We start from the raw sequence: 7,031 nt of genomic DNA, 5'->3' as shown, positions 1-7,031 counted from the left end.
AAATATTTGCAAAATTTACTATGTAATTAATTACCGTTTTTTTAATTATATTGTCGTGTCCGGAGCAGTTGGCATCTCTGATAATGCAGAAAAATATTAATATTACGAATACTTTTAAATTTTTCCCGGTGCGTGTGAACCTTGATAAATGGTTAATCTCGAATTTATGTATCTTCACATCATAGCAACCAATTCTTCCAGATTTTTTGGATGATTTTATTCTTCTATTTAACACTAGGTTTACGGACGTTTCTCATATACATACCTCTCAACTCCTCCGGTTTTCCCCGAAGATTTTTTTTTCATATTTAAAGTGCTAGCAAAATTAATGATATTTCACTAAACTTTTTGAATTATATTAATCATAATAAATGAGTTTGACCACCACAACATATAAATAATTACAACAAATATATAAAAAACATACTAATCATCACGATAGCGAATTTCAGCCGGGTTAAAATATAAATATCTTTTTGAGTAAAACTGTTTTTCGGTAATTGTTTTACTACCACTTGGAAAATTCATTTTCGAAAAGAATGAATGTTGGCAGGTATGCATATACCATCTCTACGAACACGCGTCAATTTGACGCATGAACCAGAGATGCCCACTTGCTCCAGACAGCAAATATATATTTTAAAGTGGTAGTTTATCATTTGTGATTCTTGGTTTAATAAATTCAATTTAGTAGATTTTCATCCACCACTATTTCTAAGTAATTCGTAGGCTTATATAATTCACCACTTTATAGTACTTATGTCACGCTATACCATTTAAAAAGCAAGCAAAATATTTGCTTGCTTTTGAATGTTTTCAAAAACATTCATTGTGGTGGGAATCTTTTTTCAGTATTTTCAATTATCTGTGTGAATTAAAAGATTCTCAGATACCACAATGATTTAGTTATTTCTGATTAGATCTAGAATTATAAGGAGCAAGTACTTTTTGATCTATCAAAGTCTTTTTGAATGCTCTAACTGTAGAAAAACCAATTAATTTCGATAATATATTATACCACTTTTTCCATAAAACCCCTTTTTGTATCATTTCAATATATATATTCGGAATTAAACGGTGTCGCGTGACTCAAATGAAAGAAAGTGGCGAATTATATATGCTTTTGAACTATTTAGAAATAGTGGTGGATAATAACCTAATAAATTGAATTTATTAAACCAAGATTCACACATTAATAAACTACCACTTGAAAATATTTATTTGCTGTCCGGAGCAAGTTGGCATCTCTGCAAATGCGTAAAAGTTGGCAGGTATGTTGACGTGTCCGGAGCAGTTGGCATCTCTGCACTTAGAAAGCAATGTAATTATTTTTTTTTCCTTTCAATGCCCACCTGTGTTAACATCCGTCAATTCAGGCAAATACATGGCGATTTTGTTGGCCTCTCCTTCAGGGGCACTATATTAGGTGGGCCAACGTCGCTCCCACAGTGAGGACGGAGAGTACAGATTAGGAAAGAACATTCATGCCTTGCCCGAGATTCGAACCCAGAACCTTTCTGGAGCAAGGACAGTTCCCTGCCCCCTATACAGGCCTGCCGACTCAAGGTAATTATATGCTATAAGAAAAAAATGAAAATATGAGAGATATATTTATGAAATATTCTAGTATTTTATTTTTCAATACTCGAACTAAGCCATTGAAACCTTTAAAGTCCGACACTCTGACATCAATTGACATTCTGCGTTTGTTCTTTCTATTGGTGCTTATCGGCAACAGTAATTTATTGCTTGTTTCATATGAGATAATGGATCGAGGTATTGTCGGTACATTCATATTTATTACTAATGTGATGTTTGCACGTTTACTCAAAATTTTGTCTAAATTACGATAGCGTCAAATTGACGCCTATCCGTAGAGATAGGTATACCACAAAGAGAATTTCAATATTTCAACGCTTTTGAAGAAAATAGACTTCAATAAATATTTACCTCGATCAATGGATAAAAGTCATTACAAGGGATTAAATAAAAATGCAAACGGGTCTTGTAATTTACCTCATAGAATTCGAAATGCGTCGAAACGCCGCGTCCTGTAAACCTAGTGTTAAAAACAAAAATAGATTTTGCTGAGCATTTTGTTACAAGATTAAAACGTGAGATTACAAGATTCAACAGCATAAGTAGTATATAAAATAAACAACATACTACAAGATTAAACATTTCAAAACAACCTTTTTATATAATAACTAACATTCATTCAATGATAGGAAATAAAATATTTAAATTCAGAGAGGTAATTTTTGCTGTTGCATTCGAGTGCTAAGGATTAAAAAGTAGATTCAATAGAATAAATGCTAAAGAACAGAGAAAGAACTGAATAATAAAATATTTATCTTTACAGAGAGAAAATTTTGTTTTCGAAAAAAAAACATTGAGCGCATTTACCAAAAATGATATTTAAAAGAAAAACGACTGACATGTTTTTCTTGCTTGTAATTCAGTATGGTTGTTTTTAGAAAACAGAATATGAAAAATTAATGATTTTTTTCTGAAGAAACTTAAGTATCGAAAGGAAACAAGCATTTTTACTTTGTGAAATATTTAATGATAAACAAAGAATATGAATGCTTTTCAGAATTTTTATTAAAAATACATTAGAGGGTAAGTGTAGTTTAATGAGAAGTAATACCCAGATTCTATTAGGAGCAATAAAATATAAGCTCGCTATGTCTATCTAAAATAAAATTAACCTATTTAGTCCTAGCGTATTTTTAAAAAAGCGGCTCTTTTTTGAAAAAGCAATAAGTGTTTGCACAATATTTCATTGGCATTTTTCAGAAACAAGATAGTTTTGTTTGCCATACAGAGAGACGAACATCAGGGGGGAAATTGACCCCTTAACACACAGATTTTTTTTTAAAAAAAACGGCTGAAAAGATCATTTTTTTAAATGCAAAAAAAACACATTTTAAAATATTGTCTTTTTCTTTGGTGGACAATTTTGATATACTGCGCTTTTGTGCCATGGTAAAAGGCTATATTCAGAAATGCCAACTGCTCCGGACACGCCAAGATAATTAAAAAAACGTTAAATAACTACAAAGTAAATTTTGCAAATACTATTTGACTATTTTTGCTTGCTTCTTAAAAGCAGAGATGCCAACTTGCTCCGGACAGTAAATAAATATTTTAAAGTGGTATAAATTGTGATTCTTGGTTTAATAAATTCAATTTAGTAGATTTTTATTCACCACCATTTCTAAATAATTCGTAGGCTTATATAATTCACCACTTCAAAATACTTATGTCATGCTAAACCACTCTGAGAGCAAGCAAAATTAGTCAAATATTTGCAAAATTTAATTTGTAATTATTTACCGTTTTTTTTAATTATTTTGGCGTGTCCGGAGCAGTTGGCATTTCTGTAAAAGGAATAGCATGACATAAGTATACTCTCTTTTCTCTTTATTTAACTAAAACTGGGTGCCTGGGCCGCGCAGCGGCCCCTAACCCATTCATCATGAAGTATTTACAAGTTGAATTAAAAAACATTTTGAATTATGCAGCATTTAGGTAGCATTACAGAAGATCAAGCATATTTGCTTGATAAATTAAACATGATTTGATAGACATAAGTATACTATAAAGTGGTGAATTATATAAGCCTACGAATTACTTAGAAATAGTGGTGGATAAAAATGTACTAAATTGAATTTATTAAAACAAGAATCACAGTTGATAAACTACCACTTTAAAATATATATTTGTTGTCCGGAGAAAGTTGGCATCTCTGTATATTTTATTCTTGAATAAATAAGTGTTACAGCTTACAATCCTATGTAACGATAAATATCAATAGCTTTCACATTGTTATTTTCAATTCTCGATTATATTCGAGTGTGAAAAATTATAGCAGCATAAAATACAACGTCGCTCGAATTATCTCGAGGGTGCACAGTTGGGCCTGTTTAGCGCGCTCGAATTAACTCGAGCGCACAAGTTTAGGGGTTAAAAGCGATAGCCTGAATGTGGGCATGCTTATTTGGCAAGCTTATTATTGCTTTACTTCAATTATAATACATCTACAGGACTGCCAGCTTTCCACGCTTTTTGTAAAAACTTATCTCAGCGGTAGCTAAGTTTATGTTTTAATGCATTTTCTTATTTTTATTCATTTAAATCTATTTTCCACTCTACTACAGATAAATCATTTAAAAGTTCACATGCAACGCCTCTTTGCCTTATCTCTATCATGGCGAGGCCTTTAAAATGTTTGCAAGATTACCAAAAATTCTGAAATCTTAGGTTTCGAAATGACTACCACTCTACCGAAAATTCTGAAATCTTAGGTTTCCAAATGACTACCACTCTATCAAAAATTCTGAAATCCTAGGTTTCTAAATGACTACCACTCTATTAAGTATTTTGCAAAAAGCATAGAAGTTGGCAGGCCTGCATCTAATCTGTATGTGTTCGAAGTACAACTACATGAATTTTATTTCATAAACTAATTTATTTTACTTAATTAATTTTATTTCAGAAACACTCATTGGTTGTTAATTAAATAAATTAAATTATTGTTATTCCGCCCACAAATAAGTTGCTGAAGAAATAATTATGTTACCAGTTTTATCATCTACCCTGATTGTTGCCACCCTGTTATTTATTGTATATTAACAATAAATATATTAATAATTGAATATTTAGGTGGGTCGGAAAATCAAAGTTATTGTTTTCAAAATGTTATAATGTGATAAGGAGGCTTTATGTTAACCCCTTAACTTGTGCGCTCGAGTTAATTCGAGCGCACTAAACAAGCCAAACTGTGCACACTCGAGATAATTCGAGCGGCGTTGTATTTTATTCTGCTATAATTTTTCACACTCGAATATAATCGAGAATTGAAAATAACAATGTAAAAGCTAAGAAAAAAAATCGTTTTATTGATATTTATCATTTACATAGGATTGCAAGCAATAACACTTATTGCCAACTTGCTCCGGACAGCAAATATATATTTTAAAGTGGTGCTTATCAATTGTGATTCTTGGTTTAATAAATTCAATTTAGTAGATTTGTATCCACCACTATTTCTAAATAATTCGTAGACTTATATAATTCACCACTCTATAGTACTTATGTCACCGGTGGGAGGCGAGAGAGTGCACAGGGAGTCTTCCCCCTTTTGTAAATAGTGTAAATATTCTTTCTTTATCTTTATCTTCAATTTGTTCCCTTTATTATGTATCAACTTGCGACTTATTTTTATGCATGACTCAGACTTGATTTTATCAACTATTGTTCATTCTGAGATTTAACTTAATGTTAACGCAGCACCTCCCTTCCCTTCCACCACATATTATCCAATTTAGATGAAAGAGCAGATATCCATACATGGATAGGTACTCTGAAATAAGTTGATTAGTTAGTTAGTACTTATGTCATGCTGTACTTTTTAAAAAGCAAGCAAAAATAGACAAATATTTGTAAAATTTACTTTGTAGTTATTTACCGTTTTTTTAAATTTTGTTGGCGTGTCCGGAGCATTTGGCATCTCTGAATATAGCCTTTTTTCATGGAACAAAAGCGCAGTATATCAAAATTGTCCACCAAAAGAAAAAACAATGTTCTAAAGTGTGTGTTTTTACATGAAAAAAAAAGATTTTTTAATCTGTGCGTCAAGGGGTTAAAAGAAGTACATTGATATAAAAAAAAATCTAAATCAGTTAATATCTTTGACATTCATAAAAACTGAAAAAACTAGACATTTATTAAAAAATTTAAATACCGCTTAAAATTGCACAGTGCGCAATAAATAAATAAACGGAATAGCCTTGAATAAACACGATCTAGGACTCAATACTTCAGGGAGTTACCTCTAATATGCTAATTATCTAGAGCAGACGATATTTTCAATTTTGAGATCACGCACACAAACGTACTTTCTTAGAATAAGCATTTCTTTTTTTCGACGGTTTAGGATTTTTGATCCCCAAAATATAAGGCGTAGCCGCATACGACTTTTTTAAAATTCTTTCAAGTAATATTCTAAAATAATTATCTTTTGAACGGAAAACAAATTTTTGTTCAAATAAATGGAACACAACAAGAATCTAATTTTTCATCAGTTTCAGCTTATTTATACACTCTTATGAAAAAAATTATACTCTTAACCCTTTAATGGGCCCTTTATTTCTAGTAAAGGTAAATTAAAGGTATTGAAAATGTTTTAAGAACAGTAATTGATATAAAAAAAAATCATTTAGTTTATAAAAATGCTATTTTTTGGTGGTAAATATATTTAACATGACCTATTAGGAACTTACTGACTTTATTATTCTTTATTATTTATTAAATAAATTCCTTAAATGCTACCAACTTCAAAAGGAATTATGTATTTTATAATTTTTATGCGTTTTTAAGAGTGACAAATGGTTAACAATTTTATTCAAACTCACTTCAAGAAAGCTGAAGTTATGAAAAATAGAAACCTAAATTAAAAGTGGTAAAACGTGGTGGTCCAAACATAAATTCAAATTCTTAAGTGAAATTAATTAAACAGGAGGTAGAAAAATAAAAATAACCATAACATTAATTCAAACTCAAATTGGAACAGCGCACAAGGCAGCTAAAACCAAATTCAAATCATATAAACTAGTAATAATATAAATTTACTCAAAAATAATTTAAATATAATTTAAATAAAATTTAAGTAAAGTTGTGTGTTTACAGAGCAGCACTTCATCAGGGGACACACTGTCTGTAAACACACAGGAGCCTTTCTGTTGTTAGTGGCAAGGCCAAAACTAACAGTGCCCCGAGGCCCCTCATGAAAATACAAGCATAAAGAATAATAATAATATTAATTACCACATTAAATAAATATTTACCATTATAACTTTCATATAAATTTGCAATATAATCACCTTTACTGAAACAAATATACAAAACACCTAGAAGACATAAAAAAAACCCGCCCCCAAAGCACATATAAATATTCAAAACAGTTACAGTTAGTAAAACAGTTGGTAAGTATACTTACCACGGCCTTCAAAAGGGTTAATATTAAA

The sequence above is a fragment of the Parasteatoda tepidariorum genome, chromosome 12 (genome assembly GCF_982258835.1).
Source record: "Parasteatoda tepidariorum strain Cologne lab strain chromosome 12, Ptep-v5.0, whole genome shotgun sequence".
Lineage (NCBI taxonomy): Eukaryota > Metazoa > Arthropoda > Arachnida > Araneae > Theridiidae > Parasteatoda > Parasteatoda tepidariorum.
Note: the sequence above shows the minus strand (reverse complement) of the source record.